The sequence below is a fragment of the Rattus norvegicus genome, chromosome 15, assembly GCF_021556685.1.
Source record: "Rattus norvegicus strain SHRSP/BbbUtx chromosome 15, alternate assembly SHRSP_T2T, whole genome shotgun sequence".
NCBI classification, from domain to species: domain Eukaryota; kingdom Metazoa; phylum Chordata; class Mammalia; order Rodentia; family Muridae; genus Rattus; species Rattus norvegicus.
In genome coordinates, this window is record NC_141548.1 from 39,642,501 (window position 1) to 39,660,000 (window position 17,500).

The 17,500-nt window shown below is 42.8% G+C and overlaps 1 protein-coding gene across 3 annotated transcripts in view; it reads left to right on the forward strand.

The window, feature by feature from the left end:
• LOC148000989 (uncharacterized) overlaps window positions 1–17,500 on the forward strand; it is a 54,571-nt gene that overhangs the window by 13,374 nt on the left and 23,697 nt on the right. The window contains exons 1-2 of one of the 3 annotated variants that reach the window (XR_015638306.1): window positions 7,242–7,548; window positions 16,906–16,996. The gene's annotated coding sequence lies outside the window, so the exon portion shown is untranslated. Of the gene's footprint in view, window positions 1–7,241; window positions 7,549–16,905; window positions 16,997–17,500 lie in introns of those variants that run through there. The other 2 variants (XR_015638305.1, XR_015638307.1) reach the window with 2 other exon arrangements.

The window sequence follows — 17,500 nt, forward strand, 5'->3', positions numbered from 1 at the left end:
TCACCTGAGTTTTTGATCTTAGCCATTCTCACTGGTGTGAGGTGAAATCTCAGGGTTGTTTTGATTTGCATTTCCCTTATGACTAAAGATGTTGAACATTTCTTTAGGTGTTTCCCAGCCATTCGGCATTCCTCAGCTGTGAATTCTTTGTTTAGCTCTGAAACCCATTTTTTAATAGGGTTATTTGTTTCCCTGCGGTCTAACTTCTTGAGTTCTTTGTATATTTTGGATATAAGGCCTCTATCTGTTATAGGATTGGTAAAGATCTTTTCCCAATCTGTTGGTTGTCGTTTTGTCCTAACCACAGTGTCCTTTGCCTTACAGAAGCTTTGCAGTTTTATGAGATCCCATTTGTCGATTCTTGATCTTAGAGCATAAGCCATTGGTGTTTTGTTCAGGAAATTTTTTCCAGTGCCCATGTGTTCCAGATGCTTCCCTAGTTTTTCTTCTATTAGTTTGAGTGTGTCTGGTTTGATGTGGAGGTCCTTGATCCACTTGGACTTAAGCTTTGTACAGGGTGATAAGCATGGATCGATCTGCATTCTTCTACATGTTGCCCTCCAGTTGAACCAGCACCATTTGCTGAAAATGCTATCTTTTTTCCATTGGATGGTTTTGGCTCCTTTGTCAAAAATCAAGTGACCATAGGTGTGTGGGTTCATTTCTGGGTCTTCAATTCTATTCCATTGGTCTATCTGTCTGTCTCTGTACCAATACCATGCAGTTTTTATCACTATTGCTCTGTAATACTGCTTGAGTTCAGGGATAGTGATTCCCCCTGACGTCCTTTTATTGTTGAGGATAGCTTTAGCTATCCTGGGTTTTTTGTTATTCCAGATGAATTTGCAAATTGTTCTGTCTAACTCTTTGAAGAATTGGATTGGTATTTTGATGGGGATTGCATTGAATCTGTAGATTGCTTTTGGTAAAATGGCCATTTTTACTATATTAATCCTGCCAATCCATGAGCATGGGAGATCTTTCCATCTTCTGAGGTCTTCTTCAATTTCTTTCCTCAGTGTCTTGAAGTTCTTATTGTACAGATCTTTTACTTGCTTGGTTAAAGTCACACCGAGGTACTTTATATTATTTGGGTCTATTATGAAGGGTGTCGTTTCCCTAATTTCTTTCTCGGCTTGTTTCTCTTTTGTATAGAGGAAGGCAACTGATTTATTTGAGTTAATTTTATACCCAGCCACTTTGCTGAAGTTGTTTATCAGCTTTAGTAGTTCTCTGGTGGAACTTTTGGGATCACTTAAATATACTATCATGTCGTCTGCAAATAGTGATATTTTGACCTCTTCTTTTCCGATCTGTATCCCCTTGATCTCCTTTTGTTGTCTGATTGCTCTGGCTAGAACTTCAAGAACTATATTGAATAAGTAGGGAGAGAGTGGGCAGCCTTGTCTAGTTCCTGATTTTAGTGGGATTGCTTCAAGTTTCTCTCCATTTAGTTTAATGTTAGCAACTGGTTTGCTGTATATGGCTTTTACTATGTTTAGGTATGGGCCTTGAATACCTATTCTTTCCAGGACTTTTATCATGAAGGGGTGTTGAATTTTGTCAAATGCTTTCTCAGCATCTAATGAAATGATCATGTGGTTCTGTTCTTTCAGTTTGTTTATATGATGGATCACGTTGATGGTTTTCCTTATATTAAACCATCCCTGCATGCCTGGGATGAAGCCTACTTGATCATGGTGGATGATTGTTTTGATGTGCTCTTGAATTCGGTTTGCCAGAATTTTATTGAGTATTTTTGCGTCGATATTCATAAGGGAAATTGGTCTGAAGTTCTCTTTCTTTGTTGGGTCTTTGTGTGGTTTAGGTATAAGAGTAATTGTGGCTTCATAGAAGGAATTCGGTAGGGCTCCATCTGTTTCAATTTTGTGGAATAGTTTGGATAATATTGGTATAAGGTCTTCTATGAAGGTTTGATAGAATTCTGCACTAAACCCGTCTGGACCTGGGCTCTTTTTGGTTGGGAGACCTTTAATGACTGCTTCTATTTCCTTAGGAGTTATGGGGTTGTTTAACTGGTTTATCTGTTCCTGATTTAACTTCGATACCTGGTATCTGTCTAGGAAATTGTCCATTTCCTGAAGATTTTCAAGTTTTGTTGAATATAGGTTTTTATAGTAAGATCTGACGATTTTTTGAATTTCCTCTGAATCTGTAGTTATGTCTCCCTTTTCATTTCTGATTTTGTTAATTTGGACGCACTCTCTGTGTCCTCTCGTTAGTCTGGCTAAGGGTTTATCTATCTTGTTGATTTTCTCAAAGAACCAACTTTTGGTTCTCTTGATTCTTTCTATGGTCCTTTTTGTTTCTACTTGGTTGATTTCAGCTCTGAGTTTGATTATTTCCTGCCTTCTACTCCTCCTGGGTGTATTTGCTTCTTTTTGTTCTAGAGCTTTTAGGTGTGCTGTCAAGCTGCTGACATATGCTCTTTCCTGTTTCTTTCTGCAGGCACTCAGCGCTATGAGTTTTCCTCTTAGCACAGCTTTCATTGTGTCCCATAAGTTTGGGTATGTTGTACCTTCATTTTCATTAAATTCTAAAAAGTTTTTAATTTCTTTCTTTATTTCTTCCTTGACCAGGTTATCATTGAGTAGAGCATTGTTCAATTTCCACGTATATGTGGGCATTCTTCCCTTATTGTTATTGAAGACCAGTTTTAGGCCGTGGTGGTCCGATAGCACGCATGGGATTATTTCTATCTTTCTGTACCTGTTGAGGCCCGTTTTTTGACCAATTATATGGTCAATTTTGGAGAAAGTACCATGAGGAGCTGAGAAGAAGGTATATCCTTTTGCTTTAGGATAGAATGTTCTATAAATATCCGTTAAGTCCATTTGGCTCATGACTTCTCTTAGTCTGTCTACATCTTTGTTTAATTTCTGTTTCCATGATCTGTCCATTGATGAGAGTGGGGTGTTGAAATCTCCCACTATTATTGTGTGAGGTGCAATGTGTGTTTTGAGCTTTAGTAAGGTTTCTTTTACATATGTAGGTGCCCTTGTATTTGGGGCATAGATATTTAGGATTGAGAGTTCATCTTGGTGGATTTTTCCTTTGATGAATATGAAGTGTCCTTCCTTATCTTTTTTGATGACTTTTAGTTGAAAATTGATTTTATTTGATATTAGAATGGCTACTCCAGCTTGCTTCTTCTGACCATTTGCTTGGAAAATTGTTTTCCAGCCTTTCACTCTGAGGTAATGTCTGTCTTTGTCTCTGAGGTGTGTTTCCTGTAGGCAGCAGAATGCAGGGTCCTCGTTGCGTATCCAGTTTGTTAATCTATGTCTTTTTATTGGGGAGTTGAGGCCATTGATATTGAGAGATATTAAGGAATAGTGATTATTGCTTCCCGTTATATTCATATTTGGAAGTGAGGTTATGTTTGTGTGCTTTCATTCTCTTTGTTTTGTTGCCAAGATGATTAGTTTCTTGCTTCTAGGGTATAGCTTGCCTCCTTATGTTGGGCTTTACCCTTTATTATCCTTTGTAGTGCTGGATTTGTAGAAAGATATTGTGTAAATTTGGTTTTGTCATGGAATATCTTGGTTTCTCCATCTATGTTAATTGAGAGTTTTGCAGGATACAGTAACCTGGGCTGGCATTTGTGTTCTCTTAGGGTCTGTATGACATCTGTCCAGGATCTTCTGGCCTTCATAGTTTCTGGCGAAAAGTCTGGTGTGATTCTGATAGGTCTGCCTTTATATGTTACTTGACCTTTTTCCCTTACTGCTTTTAATATTCTTTCTTTATTTTGTGCGTTTGGTGTTTTGACAATTATGTGACGGGAGGTGTTTCTTTTCTGGTCCAATCTATTTGGAGTTCTGTAGGCTTCTTGTATGCCTATGGGTATCTCTTTTTTTAGGTTAGGGAAGTTTTCTTCTATGATTTTGTTGAAGATATTTACTGGTCCTTTGAGCTGGGAGTCTTCACTCTCTTCTATACCTATTATCCTTAGGTTTGATCTTCTCATTGAGTCCTGGATTTCCTGTATGTTTTGGACCAGTAGCTTTTTCCGCTTTACATTATCTTTGACAGTTGAGTCAATGATTTCTATGGAATCTTCTGCTCCCGAGATTCTCTCTTCCATCTCTTGAATTCTGTTGGTGAAGCTTGTATCTACAGCTCCTTGTCTTTTCTTTTGATTTTCTATGTCCAGGGTTGTTTCCATGTGTTCTTTCTTGATTGCTTCTATTTCCATTTTTAATTCCTTCAACTGTTTGATTGTGTTTTCCTGGAATTCTTTCAGGGATTTTTGCGATTCCTCTCTGTAGGCTTCTACTTGTTCTCTAAGGGAGTTCTTTATGTCTTTCTTGAAGTCCTCCAGCATCATGATCAAATATGATTTTGAAACTAGGTCTTGCTTTTCTGGTGTGTTTGGATATTCCGTGTTTGCTTTGGTGGGAGAATTGGGCTCCGATGATGCCATGTAGTCTTGGTTTCTGTTGCTTGGGTTCCTGCGCTTGCCTCTCGCCATCAGATTATCTCTAGTGTTACTTTGTTCTGCTATTTCTGACAGTGGCTAGACTGTCCTATAACCTGTGTGTCAGGAGTGCTGTAGACCTGTTTTCCTGTTTTCTTTCAGCCAGTTATGGGGACAGAGTGTTCTGCTTTCGGGCGTGTAGTTTTTCCTCTCTACAGGTCTTCAGCTGTTCCTGTGGGCCTGTGTCTTGAGTTCACCAGGCAGGTTTCTTGCAGGGGAAAAGTTGGTCCTACCTGTGGTTCCAAGGCTCAAGTTTGCTCGTGGGGTACTGCCTAAGTCCTCTCCGCTGTGGCAGCAACCGGGAAAATCTGTGCCGCTCCTTCCGGGAGCCTCCGTGCACCAGGGTTTCAGATGACGTTTGGTGTTTTCCTCTGGCGCCTGGATGTGCACAGAGTGCAGTCTCTTCTGGTTTCCCAGGCGTGTCCGCCTGTCTGAAGGTTCAGCTCTCCCTCCCACGGGATTTGGGTGCAGAGAACTGTTTATCCGGTCTGTTTCCTTCAGGTTCCGGCAGTGTCTCAGGCGCAGGGGTCCTGCCGCTCCCGGGCCCTCCCCTATGGGAACCCAGAGCTCTTATACAGTTGCCTCTTGGGCCAGGGATGTGGGCAGGGGTGGGCAGTGTTGGTGGTCTCCTCCGCTCTGCAGCCTCAGGAGTGCCCACCTGATCAGGCGGTGAGGTCTCTCTCCCACGGGGTTTGGGAGCAGAGAGCTGGCAAAGCAATTTTTTTAATAGTGAACCTTTGGTGGTGGTGTTTGGTGTTTTGCAAATTAAAAACCAAATACCTTTCATAAGAACTTAGATAGTTCATGTCCCTTGAATGTAAATTCTGAGCAGTACCAATAAATCCCACATTCTGGAAGCCCAGGGGAAATTAGTTATTATTTAATACTTTAAAAATGTGTATTCATTTCCCTTTGTGATAGTGTGTATTCTCAACATACAATCTTTATAACCAAGCAAAGAATCTTACTACTAGTAAAACCTTCACCAGTCATTCTTCAGTTACAAAGGCAGGGACAGTAAACTGGCAATGTTTTTCTGTATAGTCTTCTTGACTTAGTAGTGTGCTTGCCACGAGTGAGATGCTGGACTGAGAAACACAAGCCAGACTCCCGAAGCACTTTCCTGTCTTATTTCCACTAAGGGGTTCAGTCCATAGCAATATCAGACAAAGCCAAGGGAAAACTGAAGTGGGGCAGACTGACCAATAAACCAAAAATGGTCTCTCTCTCTCTCTCTCTCTCTCTCTCTCTCTCACACACACACACACACACACACACACACACACACACACACACACACACACAGAGAGAGAGAGAGAGAGAGAGAGAGAGAGAGAGAGAGAGAGAGAGAGAATATCAGTGTTGGGTCTGCTGGTATGTGTTAGAAGCCCTAGTGGTTCTGAACGTCTCTCAACCCATCACTGGCCTGCTAGGATTTCATTATGGCTTGCCTCTCGGTGAATTCGAGCACCTTCTGTCCTCATTTAGCCAATTGCTAATTTATGCTTCAGTCTGTGACTGTAATTAGCTGAAATACCCAGTATGAAAGGGTATTTGAATGGAAAGAAAAGAATGTTTTTGAAAATGTCAGCACTGATAAAAATAGTTGGTTGCCCTGTGTTTAATCTTCAGCTCCCAACTTCCTCCTCTGTCCTATGGGGTTAGCTGAATATGGTGGGTGGAATATACCCAAAATCTAGCACTCAAGAAGCAGAAGCAGGCAAATCTCAGTGCTCTAGGCCAGTTTGGAATACATGATGAGACCCTGTCTCTAAAAAGAAAGGAAGGAAGGAAGGAAGGAAGGAAGGAAGGAAGGAAATTTAACTTCTAATTTTGATGTCTGAGAGGACAAAGCCTGGATGCTTGCTCTGACGGGGCCTCCTGATCTCACCTCCTGACCTCACTGCTTCACTGTGGATGATGTAAATGGAGGGACCATAGATGAAAAGCCACAAGTATATGACATAACAGGAAGTCAGAGTAGGGAAGGGGCAGGTGACTCTCATTATCTTATAACCTTTGACAAGAACTTGCCAGGGTGCCCTAGGAACAGCTACCTTCTGCCTAAGTGTGCTCCCAAAGACTTAATGATCTCCTTTGAGGTCCCATCTCTTAAAGGTCCCATTACTCTTTAACATGGTGGTGCTGGGGATGAAGCTCCAACATGAACCCTTGGAAGAAGCAATGAAGCCGTGTCCAAACCTAGTGCTTCTTCTCATCTGTCACAGTCCACCCCCTTCTCATAAAAGGATGCCCTCATGCCATCTCAAATAACTGAGTTTGTTCCAAAACCCAAAGAAAGGGATTGAAGATGATATCTTAGTTTGGGTAATACATTAGGAAAGCAATGAGCTTACTAGCGATGCTTTAGAAACATGGGTTATCCACGTGTGAGCTAGACAGGAACAGATATGGAGAAGAGCTAGATTGGAGAATTTGTTTAGCCCATCTTTGACCTAGTATTGATTGACTGACTTAGAATCTATAGAGAGGAGGCAGCATACGCAAAGCTGAGAGGGAAATGAGGAGCCGAATCTCTTCCCCTTAAGGTCTCTACAGCTGCTTCCCCTGTGAAGGCCTCACTTCCTTATCTGTCAAAAGACCTTCTAGAATCCATGATCTCTCAAGTCTCTGACAGCCTCCACAGCTCTGTGTGCTCGTTTTATGCAATGGCTCAGTGCTTTGAAATTGCAAAACGGCCTGAGAAATCTTGTGAAAATAGGAACTTGCTCTTTTCTAGGACTCACACTTCCCAATTTTACAACAGTTGAACTGGTGGTAGCTGGAAAGACCATTATGGTTAGTTAGCTCCTGCCTGCTGCACCGGGAAGGCTTCAGAGGAGGATCCTGGTGTGTCAGGTGTCTGTTCAAGGCTTCTTGGTAGCAGGGCACAGAGTCTGCTTAAGTCTTCCCTCAGTTCCCAGCATCATCATCCACCACTGCTTCCTGAGCCCAAAGACACATCAAAGCCCACGTTGCAGGCTGCTAAAGACGATGGCCCAATGCACCATGATGCAACACTTTAAACCTATGCTTCAAATTCACAGGTAATTTAGGTGGTTTGCCCATCTATAGCTTAAATTCTCTGAAATCTTTCCATTTCAGTCTTCTATAGAGGCAGAAAGGCTGAAGGAGGTAAAAGGGAGAGATCTATACCCCCAGCTCAATGCTTATCTTGGAGCATTAAAGAGTTGGGTCTGTATCGTCCTGGCCCTTTGCAGCCGTGCCGGAAGAACCCATGAGCAGCTTAACCCTGTCAAGGGAAGAGAGCTTGGAAATGACCTCTTCAGGCAAGACCAGAATCCGACTCCTCAAACAAGCCATTAACTCTGTCTTGATTACACAGATCATCTCAGACTCAGAACAACTCCGTCTTATCGTGGGTAGCATCATAAATAATGGGGAAACTGTCTACAGTGGTTTGCATTTTCTAAGACTATTTGGAAATTTCCAGCTTTGTGTACACCACAGAAGACTTCTGACCTCGGGCATGGCAGCATGGGTAGATGTATGGTTTGTCCTCTCAGCTAGTGGGCAGTAATCCCTCTACAGGGGCTATCATTGTCCTGAAAGCTCTGAATGTTGGCTAAGTGCAGGGGAAACAAATTCATGGCCAGGAAAGAGTCTTAATAAAGAGAGTGTATTTTTCCAGTGAAAACTCTTAACTCTTTTATGTCTCTGCCTGTAATCTCACAAATGAATTAATTGATAATTCTATTTTGCCTTTGAACATCTTTTGTTTCTATAGGAAATAGCATGAGGAAAGGCTTATTGTATAATTCTCTATATACTTAAACTTCAAGGTACATTTGGAACAGCGGTTCTCAGCCTTCCTAATTCTGTGACCCTTTAATACAGTTCATATTGTGATGATTTCAACCATAATATTATTTTCATTGCTACTTTAAAACTATAATTTTGCTACTGTTATGAGTTGTAATGTAAGTATCTGTGTTTTCCAATGATCTTAGGTCACCCCTGTAAAAGGGTCATTTGACCCCCAAAGGGTTCTTGGCCTACAGGTTGAGAACTGCTGATTTAGAGATAACTGGAGATCAGTTTTCATAAGCTGCCTAAGCTTCAGAATGAGGCTCTCTTAGTCCTACATTCCTTTCCTGCCTCTAATACTCCTTGATTACACCCAAGGTCACTCTGCCCACCGTGGCATTGTGCTTTAAACTAGACAAAGGCTCAGGTGACTTAAAGCTGTGCAATTTAAGAAGAAAATACTTCTCTGTGTGGTCACGCTCATGTGGATTTGTGCTTATGCGTTTTCTTAGACTGTTAGGAAATTTACTCTTCTGTGTGCTACACAGAAGAGCTTTGATTTTGGGCTTGACAAGCATGAGGTGAGGTTTGTCTTTGAAGGTTGTGGGTAGAGGCCAGAAGAGGGTGTTGTGACTCCTGGAACTTTGGTTACAGGTGGTTTCGAGCTACTGGAAGTGGGTGTTGGGAATTGAACTTGGTTCTTACGAAGAACAGTATGTGCTCCAAGTCCAAACAGAACACTTTTGTCTGCCGTAACTGTGCACTGTTAGTCAGAAGATTCTTCCCTCTACTGAACCCTGGGAGAATTGTATTCGCCTCTTAAAGATTCAGTTCAAATACTACCCTTCTTCACTCCACAAGTCGGGTGTATGTGTGTGTGTATGTATGTGTGTATGTGTGTGTGTGTGTGTTTGTATGTGTGTGTGTATGTGTGTGTATGTGTGTGTGTATGTGTGTGTATGTGTGTGTGTATGTGTATGTGTGTGTATGTGTGTGTGTATGTGTGTGTGTGTGTGTATGTGTGTGTATGTATGTGTATATGTGTGTATGTGTGTATGTGTGTGTGTATGTATGTGTGTGTATGTGTGTGTATGTGTGTATGTGTGTGTATGTATGTATATATGTATGTGTGTATGTATGTGTATGTGTGTGTATGTGTGTATGTGTGTGTATGTATGTGTGTATGTATGTGTGTGTATGTGTGTGTATGTATGTATGTATGTATGTATGTATGTATGTATGTATGTATGTGTATGGTTGGTGGACATTTAGCTCCAGAGGCTGCTCACCGGAAGTCTGTGTAGATTAGTGAAAAGTCAGTATGTGCCGACTCATCTCTTATTTGGCCTCATAGCCCTCTCATAAAGAAAGGCAACACAGTAGATATGATGTCTTTGATAGTCTTTCCTGATAGCCTAGCAGACTATGAGACAGTGCAATTGGAGAGGGATTAGTAACCGGTTAAATGGTTGAAGCCAGAAATGACTGATTGATGGTGTTTGGCCTACAGAATTGCTTCCTGTGGAGTACTGCCAGGCATTTGTGCTGGGCTCTGTCTTAGAAGAAAGAAGTATTAATAATGACTCATTCAGGATGAATTTAGGTCATGGTATTGACCCCTCTCCCATTTAGTGATTTAAAACACAAATATTGCCTTTTTTTTTTTTTTAATACCACTTCTTCACCAACAAACCATGGGCCCCTTGCCTTGTGATATTGTCAGACTCATTGTCTAGAATACTGTCAGCTGACAAGAAAGTGTGAGGAAGCTCACTCACAAAGAGGCACGTCTGTACCAGTGCTCCATGTGAGAGCAGGAAGACCAACCAGGCACCTACAACCAGCCCCTTGTTTGTGATGTCCCTCACCCTCATCAGGGATGATAGGGACAGAAAAAAGGGCAATGTTGGGTGATGCTGATCTGGGAGGACAGTAGATAGGAACTGTTGGGTAACCTTTAGGGGTTCTGGACTTTTCCACTTCTTGCTTGTATGCACCTGGATAAATGTCTTCCTTTTTCCATCAGGGCTGTCACTGACAGCAAGGACCCAAGGCTGCTGTGAGCATTGTGCAGTTAGGGCTGGCTGGTGGTTAGCTTTCTACAGTGGTGCTGTGCTCTGAGCTGTGTAAAATGTTTTTATTGTAAAATCTTAATTGAAGACGGCACTGTTTATCAGTTTTTAAAAACACTGGCTTCTTGTAAAAGCTTAATGTAATTTATCTTGAAGTCTCTGTTGCAGTTTCCTGATGGATCTTTGCTGACCCTCAAAAACAGTGTGCCAAATCTCTTACATTACCTCTGTGTTATTTATGTAGTTTAAACACTTTCCTTGAAAAAAAAAAACCCTACAGCTTTTAATTTACTTCGTTATTCCCATGACTTTTCTTTTGGTTGCTTGATTTAGGTTTTCTGTTTCTTTTCTGCATCACTGTTGGCTAACCCCCACTCTGTCACCCTGTCCTGCTGTCCAGCTTTCCTTCGTTTGCATTTGTGCACTTAGCTCAAGTTTGTTCTTTGTGTCAGTGTGTTTTTCTGCTGATGATTTGCTACGCTTTGCCTCAAAAGCAGTCCTTACTTAGGCTTCTGCTTTCATGAACACTCTATGCCTTTATTTTTTTTAATTTTTTGTTTATTTTTGCTACTTTTGTTTTGACCATAGCTTTAATTCATAGAGGTCCTATCTTCATATTTTATCAGCAATGTGAAGAGCACGGTGTAATCCTGCTTCAGCATTCCTTGAGATGTTTGTGTCTTAGCAGGTAATGGGTTTCTCAGAGTCTGTTCTCCCTTTTCCTTATCTCTGTGCTCTGGCATAGCCGCAGACACCTAGTTTATTTCAGTTTTAACTACTATTTTTGTTGCCTTGCTCATATCTTGCACCAGGAGAACTTACGAAGGAGTTTATTGCCTTTAGTTCCAAAGGGGGTACAGGAGAGTTCATTGTGTCGAGGAAGACAAGGCTGCAGGAATGTGAGAGAGCTGGTTATGTTGTCTGCAGACAGGAAGTAGAGAGCAGATCGGAAATGCAGCCAGGCTACAGCGCCTCAAAGCCTGCCCACGGTGAGCTTCTCTCACAGTTTTCAAAGCTTTCTAAAACAGGGCTACCAGCTGAGGAGTAAGTGTTCAAACTCATGGGCCTCTAAGGGACATAATCACATTCAAACCAGTTTCCCTTCACTTATTCATGTGACAGAGGATCTGTGAAGGCCTGCTTTTGAAAATGAAATGGAAAATGGATTAACTAGTGCATAGACTTACCCAGGTGAGACACAGGAATGTTACTAGGGCTGGAGTAAAGGACTGAAGAGGTGTGTGCAGTTGTACCTTGGTTGGGAACCAAGTATTGGTGAGAGTTTCTCCCACTGTGGGACACCCTCATGGCACAGGCACCAACAGCATCCTGCTAAAAAAGACTCAGTTATGACCCCAGTCAGGGCAGTTTCCTGTACCCAAGAGTCATCTGAAACGATAATAGTGAAAGAAAAAGGGGCCAGGAATTTGAGAGGGAGTAGAGAGGAAATGGGAGAATTCAGGGGAGTGGTTGATGGAAATATAGCACACACAGATGAAATTTAATATGAGCTGAATAGTAAAACAAAACAAAGGCAGCAATAACAAAAATGATCCCATGATTCTAACAGGTTCACACAGACAGACTCAGAGCCGGTGCCTTACTGAAGTATGCCCTAGCCTGTATCTGTGGCCTGTTAGTCACCTTCAGTCACATCAGCCCTCCCACTCTTCCAGGAGTCCCAGCCCCCAAAGAAGGACAGTTATGAATCTCTTTTTCCAAAGTAGTCAGTTCTGAGAACCTAGTCTGTCGCAATAAGCCCATAACATAAATCTCCTCATCATTACTGTCTTAGTCATTCACTGTTCTGCTGTTGTGAAGAGACGCCATACCCTTCTAAAAGAAAGCATTTAGCTGGTGCTTACCTAAGTTCCTAGTGGTTAGCCTGTTATCATCATGGTGATGGCAATGCAGGCAGACAAGGTGCTGGGGGTTAGGGGTGGGGGGAGAGAGAGAGGGAGAGAGAGAGAGAGAGAGAGAGAGAGAGAGAGAGAGAGAGAGAGAGAGAGAGAGAGAGAGGCTGGACCTGGTGGGGCTTTTGAAACCTCAAAGCCCATTCCGAGTGACTCACTTTCTCCAACTAGGCCACACCTTCTAATCTTTATAATCTCTTCAAATAGTTCCACTCCCTGGTGACTAAACATTTAAATAAATGAGCCTATAGAGGCCATTCTTATTCAAACCACTGTAATTCCCAAAGAAGATTAGCACTGTCTCCGGGAAAGTCATCAGGCCTCAGTGGGGCTAATGGTCTGGGATAAAGCCACTGGGTCACAGCTGGCCCTGGAATGTGAAATTCTTGAACACTGCTTAAAGGGGCTCAGATGCCTGCACTTTCTGCCAGCTGGAAACTTGTTACCCTCCCAGCTCTCCCATACAGCTCCAGGGGCTTCTTCTCCTAGCTCTCTGTCCTTTCTACCGGCCATGCTTCCTACTTGTCTCTGTGGACTATCCATGGCCCTCCCCCTAGCCCCACAGCCACACTACCACCTCTCTTTGGGGATGTCTCCTCCATCTTTTATGAACATGTCAGAGATCATCATCCTGTGATCATCATCTCTGTTACTAAATTGCATCTATGTCAACAATCAGCCTCACACCCTACTTCCCGGCAGTGGTGACCTACCTTCCCTTATGTCAATGACTCGAAGTGAGTCTTAACTACCAGGAGACCTCCCCAAGTGAGACAGGAGAATGGAATTTGATGCAAATGTAAGAGGTTTATTTTTTGGCGGATCAGGGTTGACCCTCAATCAGTCACTTGTGGCGAGTGACTAGAAGGCAACCCTGAATGTCTATAACAAGCAGTTTTTAATATTTTTTAGGGGTACAGGTTACATCAGCAAGGTTACAGTTTAAACTTACTGGCTAAGCATATTGACCTTTGAATTTATTGGTTAGCAAGCATGGGCAGATTATGACATGTATTTGAACTCTATCTGGGACCAGAAGGTCAGGTGACTATCAGTCAGTACATTCTGCAGTTTTTCATGAATGTTCCTGCTCCTCCCAAGAACTGTGGGTGGAGAATGGAACTATGCCTAGCCTTGACCAGAGTCGGGAAGTTGGAATCTGGCCTAGCCTTGCCTCAAGGAGGGTGGGTGTAAGACTGGCGAGAGACCCTAGGGTTCTTCATCAACATTGTCTTCTTATCTCTTCTTTTTTTTTTTTTTAAAAAATAGAGGGGTTTTGTCTTATTTTGTTTTGTTTTGTTTTAAATCTTTATTTATTATATACATTGTAGCTGTCTTCAGACACACCAGAAAAGGGCATCAGATCTCATTACAGATGGTTGTGAGCCACCATGTGGTTGCTGGGATTTGAACTCAGGACCTTTGGAAGAGCAGTGAGTGCTCTTAACCACTGAGCCATCTCTCCAGACCCTTCTTATCTCTTCTTAATTTTCTGTTTTCAATATTTTTCTGATATGTATATGTATGTGTGCATGTGTAGGTATATGTGTGCAGATAACTGTCCATGTGCACATCTGTGTGTTTGCATGTATATGTGGAGGTCAGAGGTCAACCTTAGGTTTTCTTTTCTCGGGAGCTGTCTATCTTGTGTATTGAGACAGGATCTCTTACTGGGACCTGGGGATGGATGATTAGGTTCCTGACTGACTGCTGTCTTAGTTGGTATTCCATTCCTGTGAAGAGACCCTAGGACTATGACAATTCTTAGAAAAGAAGAACATTTAGTTGGGGCTGGCTTACAGTTCAGAGTTTCAGTCATTATCACGGTAGGAAGCATAGCAGCATGCAGGCAGGCTTGGTGCTGATCAAATAGCTGAGAGCTTCTATGTCCGATTAGGCAGGCAGCTGGAAGACAGTGAGACACTGAGTCTGGCTTGAGCACTGAAAACCCTCAAAGCCCAATCCCCTGTGACATGTGTCTCGCAGCAAGGCCATACCTACTCCTACCAGGACACACCACTCCCAAAGGACCAAGCACTCAAACGTATGACCCTGTTGGGGACATTCCTATTCAAGCCACTACAGTTTAAGGTGAGGCTGAGACCTCACTGTCTCCGATCCCAGCCCTGGAGTTACACCTGTCTTTTTACATGTACGTGTGCTGTGGGGTCCAGTTCAGGTTCCCCATGTTTGCAAAGCCAGCACTTTAGCTGTTGAATTATTATCTCCCAAGCTCTGCTGCTCTGGTTTTTGTTTCTTTTTTTTTTTTTTTTCGAGTTTGAAAGCAGGTCCACTGATTCCAAGGAAGGAGGCTAGGGAAGTCGCCAAGGAGACAGGGAGGAAGGGAGAGAGAGAGAGAGGGAGGATGTGCACACACGGAGAAAGAAATGAAGAGACAGAAAGACACACAAACACAGAGAAAGTGGTGGGGGTGGGACTGGTTTTTGTTTCTCTTTTATTCTAGAAAAGTATCTATTAAAAAAAACAGTTCTTGCTCATAGGTTAAGATATTGGAGGGACTTCATCCAACAGTAGAATTTCTAAGCACAAATGAGGACTTGCTGAGAGCCGTGACACTAAGGAACCTGGGAGGAGGGACGGAGTGAGTCTTTGGCATTTGAAATGGTACCATACAGATAAGCATTGCATGTTGTAAGATGCCCTGGTTTACAAAGAAGAGGGCCCATTCCAATTTAGAAAATCTGCCCTAGGGATAGGTGGTATTTGGGGTACACCCTTGGTGAAGGCCATGTTCTTCCTTACCTACCAAGCTTCTAATCCTCCTCTAATGCTTCCGGACTCACCTGCCATCTATCAATCCCCTTGGGAAGATCCATGAAGCAATGGTAATCTCATTTTTCTGTTCTTTACAACTCGTACCTATGTTTATGTTTAACCCAATCGACATGGCAAGGGATGCTTGTGGAAGGCATGATTGGCAGAATACAAACAACACTAAAATCACACTCAGGTATACCCCCTGGGCTCTGCTTCCTTTACAAGGAATCAGAGCTCGCTCCTTGCCCTGGAGTCCCACATCCCTTCATTCAGCCTTTACCCTCTACCACAGGTTGTTCTAACCACACTGGGTAACGGTGTGGAAACAGTTCTGAGGGTGCTGGGTGTGCACACGACAGATCCAGGTCTCCTGTGGGGTCCAGTAATCATCTTCTCTGTCCTTTTCCTGTCTCTTCTTGAACTCTTTCTGGATCCATGTCCTCTGGCAGGGTTGGGATGAACTCACAGTTGATGAATCTGAAGATCAGAAGGGCGGTTAATACTCATGTAGTCCAATAATCTTAGTCTACAATGACAAATGGGAACCAGAGGGGTGACACGACATGTTAGGCCAAACCAGTGGCCAGATTGTCCAAAGCCAAGTTGCCTCCTGCTTAGCCTGTTTGATGGGCTCTTTCCCACTGCATTCTCATCATGGGACTCTGCTTGTCATTGTTTGTGTGGTAAATCTTAAAGCTTGCAACAGTCCGGTGTAGGATGTTTATGCTAATTTACAAGTGAATTAGTTGAGGTATATAGGAATATATAAATTATCCAAGATCATATTGAACCCTTATAAATCTAAATGTTTTCACCCACAAGATGAAAATAAGATATTAATCTCTAGATTTTTAAATAATTGGTCATATAATTTTTGAGTTAAATAGCATTTTTCCCCCTTTATATTCTTTTTTTGTATGAATGGTCTACCTTTATTTGGGCAGCTAGATAGGAAGGAATCAGAGAGCACTGAGTCAAATACAGTCTTTATCATGAATATTGAGGTCATGCCCTTAATGACCTAAGAACCTCTCACGGGATTCTACCTGCTAATACATTGACCCTGGGACCAAGTATTTAACACAAGAACCTTTGAAGGACATTCAACAACTGAACTACAGAAGATGACAAAGCCTTTGGGACCAACGATGACAGCTTAGAGCATTGGAAAGAGAAAAGACAGAAAGGGGCCGTGCATCTTGAGTCTTGAGCTTTCCTCGCCTTGCAGTGTTGGCTGCAGAGGAGGGTAAGAGAAGAAAATAAAGGAAACTCTGAGTTCTAGGGTGGACAGGCGTGTATTTATTCCTCTGGAACCCTCGGAGGAGGCTGCATCCTACAGCATTGGCAGGGGGCTAGGAGACAAAGCTGCCAGCCACCACAGATTTATCGGGGATGGGGCAAAGAGGTCAAAGGGAAGCCATTGGTCTTCTGTTGTCCTGGAACCAGTGGACATTTCCTGTGTCTCCTGAACAGCGAGGAATGTGGCTGAAGGAGTAGATTATACAGTACCAGCAACAGGATGCCCAGTGGACTTGAAGAGGTCTTCAACTTCTAACCAAGACTCCAGCAGCAAAATGTACAGGTCTCAGAGGCAAGACAAGGCAGATACAGAAACACCTGGGCGGTGGAAAAATGTCACAAGTGACACCAGATAAGACTGAGCAGCTCAGAGCATGCTGTTGGAGGACTGGGACAACCCCCTTTTAACAGTCCTCCCCACAGTTCATTCAAAGACATTTAATAGCTAACGTTTCTCAGGTCAGATCAACAGAGAAAAGGAAATGGATGGGAAGGGGAAACGGAACTGGTTAGATGAGAGTAACAACAAGAAGTAAAAACCCAAGTACTGATATCTCCATTTGTGCTTCTCCAGGATTCACTTTGGCAAGAGTGAAAAGGTGACCACACCAGTAGAGATGCACATCTGAAGGTTGAATTTAGATCTTCACCTGGACTGGCCATGTGTGAGTGACATTTTTGGCATGCTGGGCATTCTCATGTATCCCCTGGACCTAGGAGACAACTAAGCAGGATGATTGACAGGTTAGGGCCACTAAATGCTCTTTCAGCTTCTGGCATTTTCAAATTGTGATGGGTTTACTGGAAGGCAACGCCATTCAACAATGAAGAATACCTGTATTTAGTTTCCCTAGAACCAACTTGATAGGCATTTCTGTCCCCAGAGAACTGGCATTCAAGAAAAACACACGCCAATACGTATTGATATGCTTGAGATTTGTGGGCTCTGTTTGGGAAAACTGCAGTGAATCCAATGGTAGTTGCTATCACTATGGAGGTGGTGAGTGTCCTGGCCGGGAGGATCCCACAGCTGTGGAAGTTCAGTTCAGGTAACCTCTCGTAAAGAGTGGAGCAAGATGTACCTCAGCTTCCCTTAGATGGTTCTAGCTCTGGTACATGTTGGTTACACTGGTAGAAGGTGGTCACACTGGTAGACAAGAAGAGGCATT